The sequence below is a fragment of the Hordeum vulgare genome, chromosome 6H, assembly GCF_904849725.1.
Source record: "Hordeum vulgare subsp. vulgare chromosome 6H, MorexV3_pseudomolecules_assembly, whole genome shotgun sequence".
NCBI lineage: Eukaryota > Viridiplantae > Streptophyta > Magnoliopsida > Poales > Poaceae > Hordeum > Hordeum vulgare.
This window is the reverse complement of record NC_058523.1, coordinates 155200072-155222535: the sequence shown is the minus strand read 5'-3', so window position 1 is coordinate 155222535 and position 22464 is coordinate 155200072.

Genomic DNA, 22464 nt, shown 5'->3' with positions numbered 1-22464 from the left:
TATCTTATTAATGCTCGCTAGTTAATTATTTATTGTCGTGAATGAATATGTTCTTTAGTTGTGATCATTGATATGTTTAATTATGATCTATGTTTAAAACATAAACACTTGATAAGCATATGTATAATAACGAGAACAAAAGAGTTTTGAAAGTTTTGTTTATTAAATTTAGTTTATCAATTGAATTGCTTGAGGACAAGAAATGAGTTAAGCTTGGGGGAATTGATACGTCTCAAACATATCTAATTTTCCAAACACTTTTGCTCTGATTTTGGACTCTATTTACAAGATTCGAATGGAACTAATCCTCGACTAACGTTGTTTTCAACAATGCTACCATGGTGTTATTTTTGTTTAGAAATAAAGTTCTCGGAATTGGACGAAACTTTTTGTGAATTATTTCCAGAATATATAACGAATTATGGAGTGAAGAACCACTGGAGGGTGCTTTATGTGGGCCACAAGCCACTAGGGCAAGCCCACCCCCTAGGCGCACCATGTTAGTGTTGGAAATATGCCCTAGAGGCAATGATAAAATAGTTATTATTATATTTACTGTTTCAAGATAATCGTTTATTATCCATGCTATAACACTATTGAATGAAAACTTAAATGCATGTGTGGATATATAGATAAAACTATGTCCCTAGTAAGCCTCTAGTTAACTAGCAAGTTGATCAAGGATGGTTAAGGTTTTTTGACCATATACAAGTGTTGTCACTTGATGACTGGATCACATCACTGGGAGAATGATGTGATGGACAAGACCCAAACTATAAACGTAGCATGTGATCGTGTCATTTTGTTGCTATTGTTTTCTGCGTATCAAGTATTCATTCCTACGACCATGAGATCATGTAACTCACTGACACCGGAGAGGTATGTCGGGACCCACTCGGATTTGTCACTCCGTGTGACGGAGAGGTATGCCGGGACCCACTCGGTAATACAACATCACATATAAGCCTTGCAAGCAATGTGACTAAAGTGTTAGTCATGGTATCTTGTATTACGAAATGAGTAAAGAGACTTGCCGGTAACGAGATTGAAATAGGTATAGGGATACCGACGATCAAATCTCAGGCAAGTAATATACGAGATTATATGAATCTTTGGCACAGAGGTTCAACCGATTAGATCTCCGTAGAATATGTAGGATCCAATATGGACATCCAGGTCCCGTTGTTGGATATTTATCGGGGAGTGTATCAGGTCATGTCTGCATAGTTCTCGAACCCGCATGGTGTGCACACTTAATGTTCGGTGACGTTTCGGTATAGTTGAGTTATAGGTGTTGGTGACCGAAGGTTTGTTCGGAGTCCCGAATGAGATCAAGGAAGTAACAAGGGTTTTCGAATGGTCGGGAAACAAATATTGATATATAGATTGTTTCATTTGGCCTCCGGGAAAATTTCGGGCATTGCCCGCAGTGTACCGGGAGTGACGAATGGTTTCCGGGCTTTTACCGGGAGGGGGCCACCCACCTGGGAGAGAACCTAATAGCCCATGGGTGGCGCACCAGCCCTTGGTGGGCTGGTGAGGGCAGCGCAATAGGGCTATTTAGGCCAAGAGGAAAAATCAAAGGAGAAAAAAAAAACAGGAGGTGGGAAGGAAGGAAGGGACTCGTCCTTCCCAAACCGAATTGGAGTGGGAGTCCCTCCTCCTCCACTCGGCCGACGCCCTAGGTGCTCTCTTGAGCCCCAAGGCTATCCCCTCCCCTCCTCCTATATATACTAGAAGTTTTAATGTTTTTGAGACACAACTTTGCCACGTGCAACCCTAAACGTCTACTTCATAGTTCTTCCTTGAGATCAGTTTTCTGCGGAGCTCCGGCGGAGCCCTGCCGGAATAGATCATCACCATCTCCGGCGCGCCGTGTCGCTGATGGATAACTCATCTACTTCCCAGTCTCTCTTGCTAGATCAAGAAGGCGGAGATCCTCATTGAGTTGTACGTGTGCTGAACGCGGAGGTGACGTCCGTTCGGTACCAAATCGGGACGGATCGTGGGAGGACGGTGATTTGAATCACGAAGATATTCCACTACATCAACTGCGTTTATTAACGCTTCCCTTTTAGTGATCTACAAGGGTATGTGGATCCGAGATCCCTCTCATAGATGAACATCAGCATGATAGGTCTCCGTGTGCGTAGAAATTTTTGTGTCCCATGCAACGTTCCCCAACAATGGCATCATGAGTTAGGTTCATGCGTAGATGTAATCTCGAGTAGAACACAAAAGTTTTTGTGGGCGTTGATGTTTGATTTGCTGCCCTCCTTAGTCTTCTCTCGATTCGGCAGTATTGTTGGATTGAAGCGGCCAGCACCAACCTTACTCGTACGCTTACGAGAGACCGGTTTCGTCGACTAACATGCAACTTGTTGCATAAAGATAACTGGCGAGTGTATGTTTCTTAAACTTTAGTTGAATTGGTTTTGACTGAGGCGGTCCTTGGAGAGAGGTTAAATAGCAATTTGCACATCACTGTTGTGGTTTTGCGTAAGTAAGATGTGATCATACTAGATACCCATAGCAGCCACGTAAAACATGCAACAACAAATTAGAGGACGTCTAACTTGTTTTTGCAGGGTATGCATGTGATGTGATATGGCCAAAGATATGATGTGATATATTGGATGTATGATATGATCATGTTGTAATAGTTAAATATTGACTGGCACATCGATGCTACGGCAACCGGCAGGAGCCATATGGTTGTCTTTAAACTAACATTTGTGCTTGCAGATGCATTTACTATATTGCTAGGTTGCAGCTTTAGTAGTGATAGCATAGATAAGCATGACAACCTCGATGGCGGGACGATGATGGAGATAATGGTATGGCACAGGTGACAATGAAGATCATGTCGGTGCTTTGGTGATGGAGATATAGAAGCACAAGATCATGGCCATATCATGTCACTTATGAATTGCATGTGATGTTAATCCTTTTATGCGCCTTATCTTGCTTAGAATGACGATAGCATTATAAGGTGATCCCTTACTAAATTTCAAGATAAAATTGTGTTCTCCCTGAGTGTGCACCGTTGCGACAGTTCGTCTTTTTGAGACACCACGTGATGATCGGGTGTGATAGACTCAACGTTCACATACAACGGGTGCAAAATAGTTGCATACGCAGAACACTCAGGTTAAACTTGACGAGCCTAGCATGTACAGACATGGCCTCGGAACACAAGACACCGAAAGGTCGAGCATGAATCGTATGGTTGATATGATTAACATAGAGAAGTTTACCACTGAAACTACACCCAACTCACGTGATGATCCGACTTGAGTTAGTGAATTTGGATCATGCCACACTCAAATAACTAGAGGGACGTATTTTTGAGTGGGAGTTTATTAGTAATATGATTAGCTGAAATCTAATTGTCTTGAACATAGTCTAAGTAAACTTTGCAATATTTTATGTTGTAGGTCAATGGCTCACGCAGTAGCAACCCTGAATTTCAATACGTTCCTAGAGAAAGCTAGGCTGAAAGATGATGGTAACAACTTTGTAGACTGGGCTCGTAATCTGAGGCTTATCCTACAAGCTGGGAAAAAGAATTATGTCCTTGATGCAGCGCTAGGAGATGAACCACTCGCTACGTCTGAACAAGATGTTTTGAACACTTGGCAAGCACGTAAGGAGGACTACTCAGTAGTTCAATGTGCAGTCTTGTATGGCTTAGAACCCGGACTTCAACAACGCCTTTGAATGTCATAGAGTATATGAGATGTTCCAGGAGTTGAAGTTTATCTTTCAGAAGAATGCCCGGATCCAGAGGTATGAGACCTCCGATAAATTATATGCTTGCAAAATGGAGGAGAATTCATGTGTCAGTGAACATGTGCTCAAAATGTCTGGGTACTCTAACTGTCTAGCTGAGCTGGGAGTCGAACTCCCGCAAGAGGCTATCACTGATAGAATTCTTCAATCACTACCACCTAGCTACAAGAGCTTTATGTTAAACTATAACATGCAAGGGATGAATAAGTCACCCGGCGAGTTATTTGCAATCTCAGAGTGAGAACTCCGGAAAGAACATCAAGTGTTGATGGTCAATAAGACCACTGGTTTCAAGGGAAATGGCAAAGGCAAGAAGGGAAACTCCAAGAAGAGTGGCAAAATAGTTGCCCCTCCGACGAAGAAACCCAAGGCTGGACCTAAGCCGGAAACTGAGTGCTAGTATTGCAAGGGGATGGGTCACTCGAAGCGCAACTTCCCCAAGTATTTGGTTGATAAGAAGGCGTCCAACGCCAAACCAGGTATATGTGATATACATATTATTTATGTGTACCTAACCAAGTCTCATAGTAGTGCCTGGGTATTTGATACCTGTCCTTTTGCTCACATTTGCAACTCGAAGCAGGAACTGCGGAATAAACGAAGGCTGGCGAAGGATGAAGTGACGATGCGCGTGGGAAATGGTTCCAAGGTTAATGCAATCGCCGTCGGCACGGTCTTACTTCAGTTACTATCAGGATTAGTTATGAACTTAAATAATTTTTATTTAGTGCCTGCGTTAACCATGAACATTATATCTGGATCTTGTTTATTGCGAGACGGTTACTCATTTAAGTCAAAAAATAATGGTTGTTCTATTTTTATGAGTAATATCTTTTGTGGTCATGCACCCAATGTGAGGGGTTTGTTCATATTGAACCTTGATTGTGACGACACACATATCCATAACATTGAGACCAAACGATGTAGAGTTAACAATGATAGCGCCACCTTTTTGTGGCACTTCCGCTTAGGTCATATTGGTGTAAAGTGCATGAGGAAACTCCATGCTGATGGGCTTTTGGAGTCGCTTGATTTTAAACCACTTGACACGTGTGATCGATGCCTCATGGGCAAGATGAGTAATACTCCGTTCTCTGGAACAATGGAGCGTGCAAGTGACTTATTGGAAATAATACATACTGATGTGTGCGGACCAATGAGTGTGGAGGCGCGCGGTGGATATCGTTATTTTCTCACCTTCACTGATGATTTGAGTAGGTATGGATATATCTACTTGATGAAGCTCAAGTCTGAAATGTTTGAAAAGTTCAAACAATTTTAGAGTGAAGTTGAAAATCACTTAACAAGAAGATCAAGTTCCTACAATCTGATCAAGGGGGCGAATATCTGAGTTTCGAGTTTGGTGCTCACTAAAGACAATGTGGAATCGTTTCATAGTTGACCCGCCTAGAACACCACAGCGTAATGGTGTGTCCGAACGTCGTAATCGTAGTCTGTTAGATATGGTGTGATCTATGATGTCTCTTACCGATTTGCCATTATCATTTTGGGGTTATGCATTAGACACAACTGCATTCACTTTAAATAGGGCACCATCAGAATCCGTTGAGATGACACCATATGAGCTATGGCATGGCAAAAGGGCAAAGTTGTCATTTCTTAAAGTTTGGGGATGTGAAGCTTATGTCAAAAAGCTTCAGCCTGAAAAGCGGGAACCCAAAGCGGAAAAGTGTGTCTTCATAGGTTACCCAAAAGAGACGGTTGGGTACACCTTCTATCTCAGATCCGAGGGCAAATTGTATGTTGTTAAGAATGGAGATTTTCTTGAGAAAGAGTTTCTATCGAAAGAATTGAGTGGGAGGAAGATAGAACGTGATGAGGTTGTGGAACCTCTGCTCCAACATGATGGTCTCGCAGGGTAGAGGGAAATCTATGTCGAGGCAACACCAGTTGAGGACGAAGCTAATGATGATGATCATGAAGCTTCGGATCAAGTTACTGTCATACCTTGCAGGTCGACAAGATCACGCACTGCTCCTGAGTGGTACGGGAATCCTGTCTTATCTATCATGTTGTTAGAGAACAATGAGCCTGCGAATTATGAAGAAACAATGGTGGTCCCAGATTCCAACAAATGGTTAGAGGCCATGAAATCCAAGATAGGATCCATGTATGAAAACAGATTTTGGACTTTGGAAGTATTACCTGAAGATGGATGCGGACGGTAATGTGACCATTTATAAAGCTCGACTTGTGGCAAAGGGTTTTTCACAAGTTCAAGGAGTTGACTACGATGAGACATTCTCACCGGCAGCGATGCTTAAGTCCGTCCGAATCATGTTAGCAATAGCTGCATTTTTTGTTTATGAAATCTGGCAGATGGATGTCAAAACGATGTTCCTTAATGGTTTTCTTAAGGAAGAGTTGTATATGATGCAACCCGAAGGTTTTGTCAATCCAAAGAATACTAACAAAGTATGCAAGCTCCAGCGATCCATTTATGGACTGGTGCAAGCATCTCGGAGTTGGAATAAGCGCTTTGATGAGATGATCAAGGCGTTTGGGTTTATACAAGTTGTTGGAGACTCTTGTATATACAAGAAAGTGAGTGGGAGCTCTGTGGCATTTCTAATATTATATGTGGATGACATATTTCTGATTGGAAACAATGTGGAGTTTTTAGTGAGCGTAAAGGATTGCTTGAACAAATGTTTTTCAATGAAAGACCTAGGAGAAGCTGCTTACATATTAGGCATAAAGATCTATAGAGATAGATCGAGGCGCCTAATAGGATTTTCACAATGCACATACCTTGATAAAGTTTTGAAGAAGTTCAAAATGGCGCAATCCAAGAAAGGGTTCTTGCCAGTGTTAGAAGGTATAAAGTTGAGTAGGACTCAGTGTCCAGTAACTGCAAAAGATAGAGAAAAGATGAGTACCGTCCCCTATGCTTCAGCCATAAGTTGTATCATGTATGCAATGTTGTGCACAAGACCAGACGTCAGCCTGGCCATAAGTATGGCAGGCAGGTTTCAAAGTGATCTAGGAGTGGAACACTGGGCGGCGGTCAAAAATATTCTGAAGTACCTGAAAAGCACTAAGGAAATGTTTCTCGTTTATGGAGGAGACGAAGAGCTCGTCATACAGGGGTTACGTCGATGCAAGCTTTGACACTGATCCGGATGACTCTAAGTCTCAAACCGGATAGGTATTTATTCTCAATGGTGGTGCGGTAAGCTGGTGCAGTTCCAAGAAAAGCATCGTCGCAGATTCTACATGTGAAGCGGATTACATGGCTGCCTCAGAGGCGGCTAAGGAGGGTGTTTGGATGAAGCAGTTCATGACAGATCTTGCAGTAGTGCCAAGCGCACTAAATCCAATAACTTTGTTATGTGACAACACTGGTGCCATTGCTCTAGCCAAGGAACCAAGGTTTCACAAGAAGACCAGACACATCAAACGACGCTTCAACCTCATTCGCGACTATGTTGAAGGAGAGGACGTAAATATTTGCAAAGTGCACACGGATCTGAATGTTGCAGATCCGCTGACTAAACCTCTTGCACGCGCGAAGTATGATCAACACCACCACTGTATGGGTGTTAGATTCATTCCAAATAAAATCGCATAGTGATGTGACACTAGATTATTGACTCTAGAGCAAGTGGGAGACTGTTTGAAATATTCCCTAGAGGCAATGATAAAATAGTTATTATTATATTTCCTGTTTCAATATAATCGTTTATTATCCATGCTATAATTGTATTGAATGAAAACTTAAATGCATGTGTGGATATATAGACAAAACTATGACCCTAGTAAGCCTCTAGTTCACTAGACAGTTGATCAAGGATGGTTAAGGTTTTTTGACCATATACTAGTGTTGTCACTTGATGACTGGATCACATCATTGGGAGAATGATGTGATGGACAAGACCCAAACTATAAACGTAGCATGTGATCATGTCATTTTGTTGCTATTGTTGTCTGCGTGTCATGTATTCGTTCCTATGACCATGAGATCATGTAACTCACTGACATCGAAGGAATGCCTTGTGTGTATCAAACTTTGCAACGTTGCTAGGTGACTATAAAGGTGCTCTACAGGTATCTCCGAAGGTGTCTGTTGAGTTAGCATGGATCAAGACTGGGATTTGTCACTCAGTGTGATGGAGAGGTATCTCGGGGCCCACCCGGTAATACAACATCACATATAAGCCTTGCAAGCAATGTGAGTAAAGTGTTAGTCACGGGATCTTGTATTACGGAACGAGTAAAGAGACTTGCCGGTAACGAGAATGAAATAGGTATAGGGATACCGACGATCAAATATCGGGCAAGTAACATACCGAAGGACACAGGGAATGGTATACGAGATTATATGAATCCTTGGCACAGAGGTTCAATAGATAAGACCTTCGTAGAATATGTAGGATCCAATATGGACATCCAGGTCCTGCTGTGGGATGTTGACCGGGGAGTCTCTTAGGTCAGGTCTGCATAGTTCTCGAACCCGAAGGGTTTGCACACTTAAGGTTTGCTAACGTTTCGGTATAGTTGAGTTATAGGTGTTGGTGACCGATAGTTTGTTAGGAGTCCTGGATGAGATCATAGACGTAACGAGGGTTTCCGGAATGGTACGGAAACGAAGATTGATATATAGGATTGTTTCATTTGTCCTCTGGAAAGATTCGAGCATGGTCGGAAGTGTACCGGGAGAGACGAATGGGTTCACGATTTTTATCGGGAGGGAGCCACCCACCCGGGAGAGAACCTAATAGCCCATGGGTGGCGCACCAGCCCTTGGTAGCTGGTGAGGCCAGCCCAATAGGGCTATTTCGGCCAATTGGAAAAATCAAAGGAGAAAAAAAGGAGGTGGGAAGGAAGGAAGGGACTCCTCCTTCCCAAACCGAATTGGAGTGGGAGTTACTTCTCCTCCACTCGGCCGATGCCCTAGGGGCTGTCTTGAGCCCCAAGGCTAGCCCCTCCCCTCCTCCTATATATACTAGAGGTTGTAGGGTTTTTGAGACACAACTTTGCCACATGCAACCCTAAACCTCTACTTCGTAGTTCTTCCTCTAGACCGGTTTTCTGCGGAGCTCGGGCGGAGCCCTGCAAGAATAGATCATCACCATCATCGGCGTGCATCACGCTGCTGGAGAACTCATAGACTTCCCCATCTCTCTTGCTGGATCAAGAAGGCGGAGATCGTCATCGAGCTATATGTGTGCTGAACGCGGAGGTGTCGTCTGTTCAGTACTAGATCGAGTCGGATCGTGGGACGACAGTGATTTGAATCAAGAAGTTGTTCCACTACATCAAGCACGTTTCTTAACGCTTCCCGCTTAGTGATCTACAAGGGTATGTGGATCCGATCTCCCTCTCGTAGATGAACATCACCATGATAGGTCTTCGTGTGTGTAGAAATTTTTTGTTTCCCATGCAACGTTACCAAACAGTTAGCTTGTGGAGCCCACGTGGGTCCCCCGACCCTAATTCCTTATAAATTGACATCTTTGGTAGAAAAAAACCTGAGAGAAGATTTAATTGCATTTTACAGATCAAGCCACCGCCACCTCCTGTTCTTACCCGGGAGGGCCGATCTGGAGTATGTTTGTGGCTCTCCAGAGGGGGATTCATTACCGTTGTTATCACCAACCCATCTCCATCAACAATCCATGATGCCAACCCCCGGTCATGAGTAATTTCTTTGTAGGCTTATGATACGTCTCCGTCGTATCTAGTTTTCCGAACTCTTTTGCCCTTGTTTAGGACTCTAATTTGCATGATTTGAATGTAACTAACCCAGACTGACACTATTTTCAGCAGAATTGCCATGGTTTTGTTTTTGTGCAGAAATGAAAGTTCTCGGAACATCCTGAAAATTTACGGAGATTTCTTATGGATTAAAAGAAAACTACCTGCGCAAAGATCCACTGGAGGGGGCATGCCAGTGGGGAAATCTTCGCCATCGTCATCATCAACCTTTCTCCAACGACAATTCCATGATGCTCTTCATCGTTCATGAGTAATCTCATCGTAGGCTTGCTGGACGGTGATGAGTTGCATGAGATCTATCATGTAATCGAGTTAGTTCTTGACGGGGATTGATCCCTAGTATCCACTATGTTCTAGATTGATGTTGCTACTACTTGGCTATGCTTAATGCTTGTCACTAGGGCCCGAGTGCCATGATTTTAGATTTGAACCTATTATGTTGTCGCCAATATATGTGTGTTTTAGATCCTATCTTGCAAGTTGTAGTCACCTACTATGTGTTATGACCCGGCAACCCTGGAGTGACAATAGCCGGAACCACTCCCGGAGATGACCATAGTATGAGGAGTTCATGTATTCACCACGTGTTAATGCGTTGGAACGGTTCTTTATTAAAAGGAGAACCTTAATATCCCGTAGTTTCCATGCAAGTTCTTTTCCCTAAGCACGTATGACTACATATGGAATACATGCCTACATTAGATTGACGAACGAGAGCTAGCCACATATCTCTCCGTGTTATAGCTGTTACATGATGAATCACACCTTTCACACTCATCCATCACCGATCCACTGCCTACGAGTCTTTTACTACTGGTCCTCGCTACGTTACTTTGCCTAGGCTTGTCCCTTGCTACAAGAGGGATTGGGCCACTTTGCTGCTACTGTTGCTACTGCTGTTACTTGTTACTTTGCTGCTGCTGCTACTACTATTCCTTGCTACCCCGTTGTTACTTGTTGCAAGACTTTGTTGGCGCCGTTTCCGGGGCTAGGTAAGCGGTACTAACATCCCGTCAACCAAGGCTTTTTTCTGGCACCGTTTCTATCATACTACCTTGCTACTGATACTTTGCTTGCAGACACTAATCTTTCAGGTGTGGTTGAATTGACAACTCAACTGCTAATACTTGAGAATATTCTTTCGCTTCCCCTTGAGTCGAATCAATAAATTTGGCTTGAATACTCTACGCTCAAAAACTGCTGCGATCCCGTACGCTTGTGGGACATCAACTTACTGTACGGAGATGGGATTGGATGAGATTGATCATGCAATCGAGTTAAGTTGATAGGGCTTGATACCTAGTATTCATTATACTCCGAGATTGATGTTCCTATGACTTTGCTATGCTTAATGCTTGTGACTATGGCCCGAGTGCCATGATTTCATATATGAACCTATATTGTTTTCTCGGAATATGAAAGTGCTTATATCCTATCTTGGAAGTTGTATGCATGTAATACGTGTTATGATCCGCATCCCCTAAGATGAGAATAATTGGGATTATTTCCGGTGATTGTTGTAGTATTAGGATTTTATGTATTCACCATGTGTCAATGCTTTATTACGGTTCTCTATTAAAAGGAGGCATTAATATCCCTTGTTTTCCATTAGGACCCCGCTGCCATGGGAGGGTAGGACAAAATATGTTATAAAAATTCTTATCCCAAGCACGTGTGACTATATACCGAATACAAGCGTGCATTATATTGATGAATTGGAGCTACTTCTGTGCCGCTCTAGTGCGTAACCGTTACATGATGAATGTCATCTGTATCTATCGATTGATGATCCATGTGCCTACGCCTTAAATATACCGAATCATGTTAAGTTACTACTGTTCCTAATACGATCACAACTGCAAAAAAATTGTTGCTATCACTATTACTTTTACGACTATTACTTGTCGTGCTACTAAATCTTTGTTGCATATAGATATTCCAGGTGTGGTTGAATTGACAACCCAACTACTAAGGCCGATAAATGTTCTTTGGCCCCCATTGTGTCGAATCAGTAAATCAAGGTGAAATACTACCCTCGAAGACATCTGCGATCCACTACACTTGTGGGTTATAAGGGAACAACTTAAGAAAAAAGAATCAAACATTGTTGTGTAACAACTCATCATGGCTAGTAAAAAACAATTCTACAAGATCTGTAGTTACCATCCTATATAACTCACATTTGTGCTGGACATAGTATTGTGATGCCCTCGATTTGGTCATACGCTAATCATACAATTAAATGTGTACGACCAAGATCAAGGACTCACGAGAATATATCACAACACACGTCTAGACACAAATAAAACAAACAAGCTTCATATTACAAGTCAGGGGATTCGAGGGCTAGAATACAGAAGCTTGATAAACATCTGAGTCAACACAAGCAACAAATATCTGAGTACAAACATTAAACATGAGGTGCCTTAGAGAAGGCTAGCACAAAAGATACAACGATTGAACGACGCAAAGCCTCCTGCATGGGAGGCTCCTAGCTACTCTTGGTCTTCAGCGTCCTCCACGTAGCAGTAGGCAGCGTCGTCGACGGGATACTCCATCTCCTCGGCTCCATCATCTGGTCACAACAACAGATCAAGGGGACAAAGGGGGAGCAAAGCAATGGTGAGTACTCATCCAAAGTACTCGCAAGACTAACATCAGAACTATGCTAAGTATGCATCAGTATCAAGGAAAGGGGGGTTATATGTGGATTGACTGTAGCAATGCGAGAATAGAGAGAGAATGCCTAGTCCTAACAAAGACTGGAATCTTCAAAGGTCTTGCAGCAATAGACGAGAGTAGAACAAGGTAACACAAATAATAGTCATATTGTTGGAGCAATATTAATATGAGGTCTCGCCAAGAGATTCTTCCTCGACTCCCTGCGAGGAAGCAATCCCGCAGCAAACATTCCAGCTAAGTAACAGTTGTAGTTGTATAAGATCGGTGCACAACTCCAAGTCGTCCTGTAACCGTGGAAACGACTATTCGAATAGATAAGTTCTTCCTTGGAGGGGTGCACAACATATTCCCTGTCACGCTCGATAAACTCTGGCTGGACACACTTTCCTAGGTCAATACCGACCTCAGAACATCGAGACATTGCAACCCCAACTAGACTTAACAAAGAGGCCAGCCCGCCGGTGTAAATCCTAAGCACGCAGGGGTCATGGGCCCATCACCCTTTGTACTCGTGCATGATGTGTGGGCGGCCGAGGTCAGTCCTAGCACCCCTTATTACAAGCGCGATGCCTATCCAGACAACTCAGGCGCGTGCCAGTCCATTGCTGGCTTCTGAAGTGGTTTGACTGATACCACGACGTCGAGTACCCATAATTCTTCCCACGTAGGCGGCTAGTGCGTAATAAGGTCTCTGACCAACCCAGATCAAATACCCAAATCCATTACCATTTTAATTAACTAAACGACACATCCATGCGGGAACCCACCCACCAAATATTATTTATCAATGTTCCCAGTAACATGGTCTGTGTGGTTGTAACATCACCGTCGTTGGGTTCAAATGATGTAACCGTCAAGGTGGACTTAGAGGAATCAGTCTCGAGGGTCTCACACTTGAGGGTGTTGCACGACAGAGTCATCGTCGGGAGTGGTGAAGGAGAAATCACCCTCGATAACCACGACCAACTAGCTGCACTATAGAGATATCATCATGAGTACTTCATGAGGTCTCACCTTCAGTACCTGATAGTAGCTCTGCAGCATCGTACCATTAACAGGGGGGGATGTAAGTGCTGTGTCGGGTCTTGGCTGATTGATCAGCGATCGAGACTTGATGATAAAGCGGGGGCAACTGGTTCAAGGCGTTAGAGGGGATGACTGAGCCACCTATACTAAGCAGTATGAATAGCGGTACTGGAAATAGCAGTTCATCAAAATTAGGCTATGCATCAGATATATGAGCTATCTACAACAGTAGCAAAATTTTAATGCAAGCATGGGGGAGAAAAGAAATGGGCGATATATAAATGGGTAATATGCAGGTCTAGGCATGAGCTAACGCAGTATCATCCATCATAGACGGATCAGGAAAATATCAGATTATATTTCATGGGTCTCTGGCTACTACGAGTCAGACGAAAACGGTGGAAAAGTTCCACGTTTGCTATGCTTGGGGCTCGAGACAGCCGAACGAATAGCGTATACGGGTTTGTCTCATTTCGCAGATGAACTTTCATGTCCAAAATAATTTCACCTGACTTATGATTTATTTTATATTAATTTTTAATGTTTTATTAGTTATTAGGAATTAAACATATTTATTCAAATTAGATAATTAAATATGACATTAGCATGATGTCATGCTGAGATCAGCAGTCAACAGGGTTTGACTGGTCAACTATGACAAGTGGGTCCCATGTCTCATAGGAACATTAAGTTTTTTGATTAACTAATAAGTCAATAGTTTAATTAGTGGGAGGGAATCACGTGTCATACACTGCTTAGGTTAATTAATTAATAGGATTAAATCAAAAGTTCTAATTAATAGTTAATTGGGCTGGACCCACATGTCATTTTCCTATCGACTTAACACGTATTAAAACTATCTAATTACACTAGTTGATTTAATTAACTAATCAATTTATTAATTTATTCTATATTATTATTTTTTATTCATTTTAAATTCTGTTTTTGTGGTTTTTCTTTTTTTGAGGCGTGGGCCCGCATGTCATTGGGACAACGGGCAAAATACACTACATCTAGACACATCTATACACACCATTTTTATGCATACCAACATACATATAGTCATATAGACTTGTACACATAAATTGCATATGCACACACATCTGCACCTATAGATACATACATACATATATATCCATTTGTTTCTCTCTTTTTTTCTTCTAAATAATTTACATAGGCTAATTCCCTGATCTAACAGGAAGGGTCAGGGGCGCGGTGGAGGGGCGCACCCACAGTGCATGCGAGCACGGGGCCGGTGGTTCGCCGGAGTGCATGGAAATGGGGAGGAGGGGTGGCTGGAGCCGCGGTGGCTCACCATCATTGACGGGTAGAGGGGCGGCGATGCTTGGAGGAGCCGACGAGGAGGAGGTTGAAGAGGCCGAAGAGGTAGTTGAGCCGGTTGTGTGGAGGCCATCGGCGGAGGAGGCCCGGGTCGTGGCGTGGTAGGCCGGAGGAGAGAAAGGAGCCGGAGGAGGGAGTCGGTCGGTGGGGAGCTCAGCCCGTGCGAGGGCTGTCGGAGGAGGACCTGTCGGAGGTGGCCGTGGTGGCCGAGGGCGACAGAGTTAGGTGGAGGAGGCCGATGGTGCGGTGGAGGGAGGCAGCCGGCGGCTGGATCTGGCCGGAGGAGGGCGGAGGGGGAGGGGGCCGTCCTCGGCCGGAGTGTCGGCCGGTGCGGAGGGCTCGCGGTGGCTGGGGTCGGGCTCGAGGGCGAGGTTCTGGTGAGGCTCTGGGGTGCTGCGTGGGGGTGGGTGAACGAGGGGAAGTGAGGGTTTGGCTCGAGGGGAACGAGGGGCTCGGTGGTGGGGTGGGTGAGCGAGGGGATCCAGCCCCTTGTGGGATGCTGGTGAGTTGCGCGGTAGCGGATGGGAGGAGTGAAAGTGAGGGAGTGGGGTGTGGGCTAGGGTTAGGTAGTTGGGCCGGTTTGGGTAGGTTTAGATGGGAGGGAGTTTTTTTCCTTTTTTGTTTCTATTTTAGTTTTATTATATGGCATCATTAGCATAAGATTACTGTAGCTTAATTACAGAGATTACTGTAGAAAAAGCCGAGGATCTCATAACTCTCCCCTACTAACAAGAATTCTCGTCCCGAGAATTAAGAGGTAGAAGGAAAGAGCTCGGGGTATTCCTCATGAAGATGATTCTCGCGTTCCCAAGTGTCTTCACGTTCAGAATGATTTGACCACTGCACTATAAGGTGTTGGAAATATGCCCTAGCCGCAATAATAAATTTGTTATTATTGTATTTCCAGTTCATGGTAATTGTCTATTATTCATGATATAATTGTATTAACAAGAAACTGTAATACATGTGTGAATATATAGATCACAATGTATCCCTAGTGAGCCTCTAGTTGGCTAGCTCGTTGATCAATAGATGATCATGGTTTCTTGATCATGGACATTGTATGTCATTGATAATTGGATCACATCATTGGGGAATGATGTGATGGACAAGACCCAATCCTAGGCATAGCACTAGATCGTGTTGTTCGTCTGCTAATGCTTTTCTGTCGTCAAGTATCATTTCCTTTGACCGTGAGGTTGTGCAATTCCCGGATACCGTAGGAGTGCTTTGGGTGTACCAAACAACACAACGTAACTGGGTGATTATAAAGGTGCACTACGTGTATCTCCGAAAGTGTCTGTTGAGTTGTGCGAATCGAGGCCGGGATTTCTCACTCCGTGCGACGGAGAGGTATCTCTGGGCCCACTTGGTAATCCATCATCATATTGGGCTCAGTGTGACAAAGAGGTTAGCCACGGGATGATGTGTTACGACACGAGTAAAGAGACTTGCCGGTAACGAGATTGAACAAGGTATAGGGATACCGACGATCGAATCTCGGGCAAGTATCATACCGATAGACAAAGGGAATTGCATACGGGACTGATTGAATCCTTGACATCGTACTTTATTGGATATGGTGCGATCTATGATGTCTCTTACCGATTTAGCGCTATCATTTTGGGGATATGCATTGGAAACTGTCGCATTCACTTTAAATAGGGCACCGTCTAAATCCGTTGAGACGACACCGTATGAATTATGGTTTGGCAAGAAACCTAAGCTGTCGTTTCTTAAAGTTTGGGGCTGTGATGCTTACGTGAAGAAACATCAACCAGAGAAGCTCGAACCCAAAGCGGAAAAATGCGTCTTCATAGGATACCCTAAGGAAACTATTGGATACACCTTCTATCTTAGATTCGAAGGCAAGATCTTTGTTGCTAAGAACGTATCCTTTCTAGAGAAAGAGTTTCTCTTGAAAGTAGTAAGTGCGAGGAAAATAGAACTTGATGAAGTAGTTGTACCTCCTCTCAAACTGGAGAATAGCGCAAGGCAAGAAAATGTTTCTGAGGCGCCTGGACTAGGTAGAGATGAAGTTGCTGATGATGATCATGACACTTCGGATCAAGTTGCTATTGAACCTCGAAGGTCGACAAGGGTACGTTGCACACCAGAGTGGTACGGCAACCCTCTCATGGAAACTATGTTTTTAGGCGACAGTGAACCTTTGAACTATGAAGAAGCAATGGCGGGCCCCGATTCCAACAAATGGCTTGAGTCCGTGAAATCCGAGATAGGATCCATGTATGAGAACAAAGTATGGACTTTGGTGGACTTTCCCGATGATCGGCGTGCCATAGAACATAAATGGATCTTCAAGAAGAAGACCGACGCAGATGGTAATGCCACCATCTATAATGCTTGACTTTTTGCTAAGGGTTATCGACAAGTTCGAGGGATTGACTACGATGAGACCTTCTCACCCGTAGCGATGCTGAAGTCGGTCCGAATCATGTTAGCAATTCCCGCATTTTATGATTATGAAATCTGGCAAATGGATGTTAAGACAGCATTCCTGAATGAATTTCTTAAAGAAGAATTGCATATGATACAGCCGGAAGGTTTTGTCGATCCTAGCAGTGCTAACAAGGTATGCAAGCTCCAGCGCTCCATCTATGGGCTGGTGCAAGCTTCTCGGAGTTGGAACATTCGCTTTGATGAGGTGATCAAAGCGTTTGGGTTTATACAGACTTATGGAGAAGCCTGTATTTACAATATGTGGATGACATATTGTTGATGGGAAATGATATAGAACTATTGGAAAGCATCAAGGCATATTTGAATAAGAGTTTTTCAATGAAGGACCTTGGAGAAGCTGCTTACATATTAGCTATCAAAATCTATAGAGATAGATCGAGGCGCCTCATTGGTCTTTCACAAAGCCCATACCTTGACAAGATATTGAATAAGTTCAATATGGAGATGGCTAAGAAGGGGTTCTTGCCTGTATTTCAAGGTGTGAGGTTGAGTGCGAATCAACGACTGACCACGACAGAAGATAGAGAAAAGATGAGTATCGTCCCCTATGCTTCAGCCATAGGCTCTATCATGGATGCCATGCTGTGTACCAGACCTGATGTGAACCTTGCCATAAGTTTGGTAGGGAGGTACCAGAGTGGTCCAGGAGTGGAGCACTGGACAACGGTCAAGAATATCCTAAAGTACCTGAAAAGGACTAAATATATGTTTCTTGTTTACGGAGGTGTCGAAGAGCTCGTCATAAAGGGTTACATCGATGCTAGCTCCAACACAGATCCTCGGCAAGTTAGCTGGTGCAGTTGCAAGCAAAGCGTCATGATGGCATCTACATGTGAAGCGGAGTACATAGCTGCTTCAGAAGCAACACAGGAAGGAGTTTGGATGAAGGAGTTCATCTCCGACCTAGGAGTGATTCCAAGTGCGTCGGGCCTGATGACTCTGTTGTGTGACAGCACTTGAGCTATAACTATTGTAAAGGAGCCGAGGTTTCACAAGAAGACCAAGCACATCAAGCGCCGCTTCAACTCCATTCATGGATATTTCCAGGATGGAGATATAGATATTTGTAAAGTACATACGGATCTGAATGTCGCAGACCCGTTGACTAAACCTCTTCCACGGGGTAAGCATGATCAGCACCAGAACTCTATGGGTGTTAGATTAATCACAACGTAACTAGATTATTGATTCTAGTGCAAGTTGGAGACTGTTGGAAATATGCCCTAGAGGCAATAATAAATTTGTTATTATTATATTTCGAGTTCATGATAATTTTCTATTATTCATGCTATAATTGTATTAACCGGAAACTGTAATACATGTGTGAGTATATAGATCACAATGTGTCCCTAGTGAGCCTCTAGTTGGCTAGCTCATTGATCAAGGACATTGGATGTTATTGCTAACGGGATCACATCATTGGGGAATGATGTGACGGACAAGACCCAATCTTAAGCATAGCACTAGATCGTGTTATTCATCTGCTAAAGCTTTTCTAATGTCAAGTATCATTTCCTTAAACCATGAGTTTGTGTACCAAACGTCACAACATAACTGGGTGATTATAAAGGTGCACTACGGGTATCTCCGAAAGTGTGTATTGAGTTGTATGAATCGAGACCGGGATTTCTCACTCCGTGTGACGGAGAGGTATCTCTGGGCCCACTCAGTAATCCATCATCATATTGATCTCAGTGTGACTAAGGGGTTAGCCACGAGATGATGTGTTATGGAACGAGTAAAGAGACTTGCCTGTAACGAGATTGAACAAGGTATAGGGATACCGACGATCGAATCTCGGGAAGTATCATACCGATAGACAAAGGGAATTGCATACGGGATTGATTGAATCCTTGACATCGTGGTTCATCCGATGAGATCATCATGGAACATGTGGGAACCAACATGGATATCCCGACCCGTTGTTGGTTATTGGCCGGAGAGATGTCTCGGTCATGTCTACACGTCTCCTGAACCCGTAGGGTCTACACACTTAAGGTTCGATGACGCTAGGGTTATGGCGACATAGTGTACATGGTTACCGAAGGTTGTTCGGAGTCCCAGATGAGATCCCAGACGTCACGAGGTGCTCCAGAATGGTTCGGAGGAAAATATGGATATATAGGATTAGAGGTTTTCGACACTGGAAATGTTTTGGACGTCACCGGTAACGTACCTGGACCACCGGAAGGGTTCCGGGGGTCCACAGGGAGGGGCCACCAGCCCCAAAGGCTAGTATGGGCCAAATGGTGGAAGGGAACCAACCCATACTGGGCTGGTGCGCCTCTCGCCTAGGCCCAAGGCGCAGCAAGGGAGTAAGGGAGGCAAACCCTAGTGCCAGAGGGGGCCCAAGGCCCATCTGGTTGCGTCACCCCTCCTCTCCCTGCCCTGGCCGATGCCCTCTGCCCTAGATGGGGCTGCCGCACCCCTTAGGGGTGGGAACCCTAAGGATGGGCACCTCCTCCCTCTCCCCATATATATAGTGGACGTTTTGGCCTTTGGAGAACACACAAAACCTCTGTCTCTCGGCGAAGCCCTACCCCTCTCTCTCCTCGTCCTCTGCACAACTTAGCGAAGCTCTGCCGGAGAACCACGTAGCTCCACTGCCACCATGCCATCATGCTGACGAAGCTCTATCCGTCAACCTATCCCTCCTCCTTAATGGATCAATGTGCGGGAGACGTCACCGGGTTGCACGTGTGTTGAACGCGGAGGTGTCGTAGTTCGGCACATATATCGGGATCCACCGCGATCTGAATCGCTGCGAGTACGACGCCGTCAAACGCGTTCATAGTAATGCTTCCGCTTAGCGAGCTTCAAAGGTATATAGATCCTCTACAACCTCTCTCGTTGCTGGTTTCTGCATAGATAGATCCTTGTATGGCGTAGGATTTTTTTTGAAATTACCACGATACCCAACATAAGGAACTTGGTGACTTTGCGATGAGTCTAGCATTCAGCTTGGTCGAGAATGCAGACTGGATGCTCTTTATAACAGAGGTCTTGTTCCATCTCAAGCTTATCATGATCCACAGCTCGAATAGGATCTTCGAAGCAGCGACCGAGCTGAGATACATGGAAGACATCGTGAACCTGAGAAAGGTTCGCCGGCAGTTCCAATTGATAAGCTACTTTTCCACGCCTTTCGAGAACATTGAAAGGACCAATATAGCGATGAGCTAACTTTCCCTTGAACCCAAAACGGTGTGCACCTCTCATTGATGTGACACGAAGATAAGCCTTTTCGCTAGGTCGATAGACCATATCTTGATGATGACGGTCATACTGAATCTTCTGACGAGACTGAGTAGCCTTCAGATTCTCATGAATAATGTGGACTTGATCTTCAGCATATTGGATAATATCCAGACCAAAGAGTGATCATGCCATAGTTTCTGACCAATTCAGAGGAGTTCGACACTTTCGTCCATACAATACTACGAAAGGGGCCATCTTGATACTAGCTTGATAGATATTGTTGTAGGAGAACTCAGAATACGGGAGATATTCCTCCCATTTCTTACCGAAGGAAATGACACAACCTCGAAGCATGTCCTCGGGAATTTGGTTGAATCTTTCAACTTGTCCCTGGGATTGAGGATGAAATGCGGTGCTGAAGGACAGGTGACTCGCCAAAGCTTTCTGAAAACTTTCCCATAATTTCGTCGTGAACAAGCTGCCACGGTCCGAGCTGACTACCAACAGAATACCATGAAGTGAAACAATTCTTGACAAATAAAGATCTACAAGTTAACTAGGATTAATTGTTTCTTTGATGGCCAGAAAATGTTCAACTTTGGATAGTCGGTCAATGACGACAAGAATAGCATCATTACCTTTCTAAGATTTGGGAAAACTAGTGACAAAGTCCATTTCAACATGATCCCATTCAGTGGTGGCTTGGGAATTTCATACGAAGCCAAGTGCAAAGGATACTTTGGAGTCAAAGATGTACAGGATAGTCAGGTTTCGATCATGTGGAACTTTGGGTTATGGGTCCAACATTTGGACCGAGATTAGGTAGAGGGGTGACATCTTGCACGGTGTTGGTAGCAAGACATGTTAGAGGATATCTGGTCTGTTATGTTGGCAACAACGTCGGTACCAAGGGCGGGAGACGAATAGAACCATTTTCCTACTTGTTGAAACGAGGCAGACCAATAGGCAAGGCTCTCGTCCACCGGCGGCTACCAGAATGATATCGACAATAGTAACAGGGTCTTACTGACAGAGTTGTATACCAAGGTTCTTCCCTAAGCAGGGAATTAACACTCTTTAGATAAGTTATGCCACAAGAAAAGTCAAACAGACCAATGGAAAGGAAAATGTGTTCACACACACAAGTATTAAACTATACCATTCTCGAGGAAAAATAGGGTATGGTATACGTGATAGGTCATCAAGTACATAACCATTTAGATAAAGAGGCAAGAAGAATCATGATGTTTACCCATACCATGCGGTTTGGATAATTGATCAGGAACAATTTAGCATTGCGCTTCCAAAGTTCCTATTGACAATTGAAGTACCACATTCGTGCTTCGAGGTAGCATCGACATGGTTATCAGATAAAGGTTGGAATTTGGGTACACAAAGGATTTATCAAAATTAACTTATAGAATAAGTCAAATAGTTTCTGCATGGAATATGGCGAATCTTACATATGGAAGAATTTATAACAATAGGTACTGTGACCCGGTGTGCCACACAAGACATCACTTTACCAGGTTACATAAAGACCAAAGTTATAATAATTGGGAAATGTTCCAACCATCGTATATGCCCGAGATTCAGATCTGATTGGTGTCAGGATACCTCAGGCTCGGGATGCCTGAGAAGAGAAGGGGGCGACAAAATCGACAAGATGGTGATGCAAGATCCTTGGGATATGAACTACACAGGCAATCCCTGGATCATGAGTTGGATCGTAGGACACATGAACACCACGTCAAGACATTCCGTGCCCATGTGTAATTCTTACAACGAAAAGCAATCGAGATGTGATTTGAAAACCATCATCGAGGATATCAAGGCCCTTGAATGAGCATGGATTAGTTCTTAGGAAGGAACTTCTTTTCCTTGATCAAATCAGTCAGTGGCTTGGCGTGCTAAGAGAAGTTATATGAAGTGAAGATAACAAACCTTCAATAGATATAACACTTTACACATGCGTGAATGATTTGGAGTGTCCGCAAAGGAACTGAATCATATTCTTCATGAGCTAGGCACAAAGATAATGCTTTCAAGAGTTTCATCGTTGAACAAGGAGAAAATTGACGGTGTGACCGATGGGCTTAGCAACAATCCCACAAGATTTCGATAGGGATGAATTTTTGAAATTAGCAAAATTATAAGGACAAGGAGATACCATATCTCAACTCAAATGATATAATGACATATGCT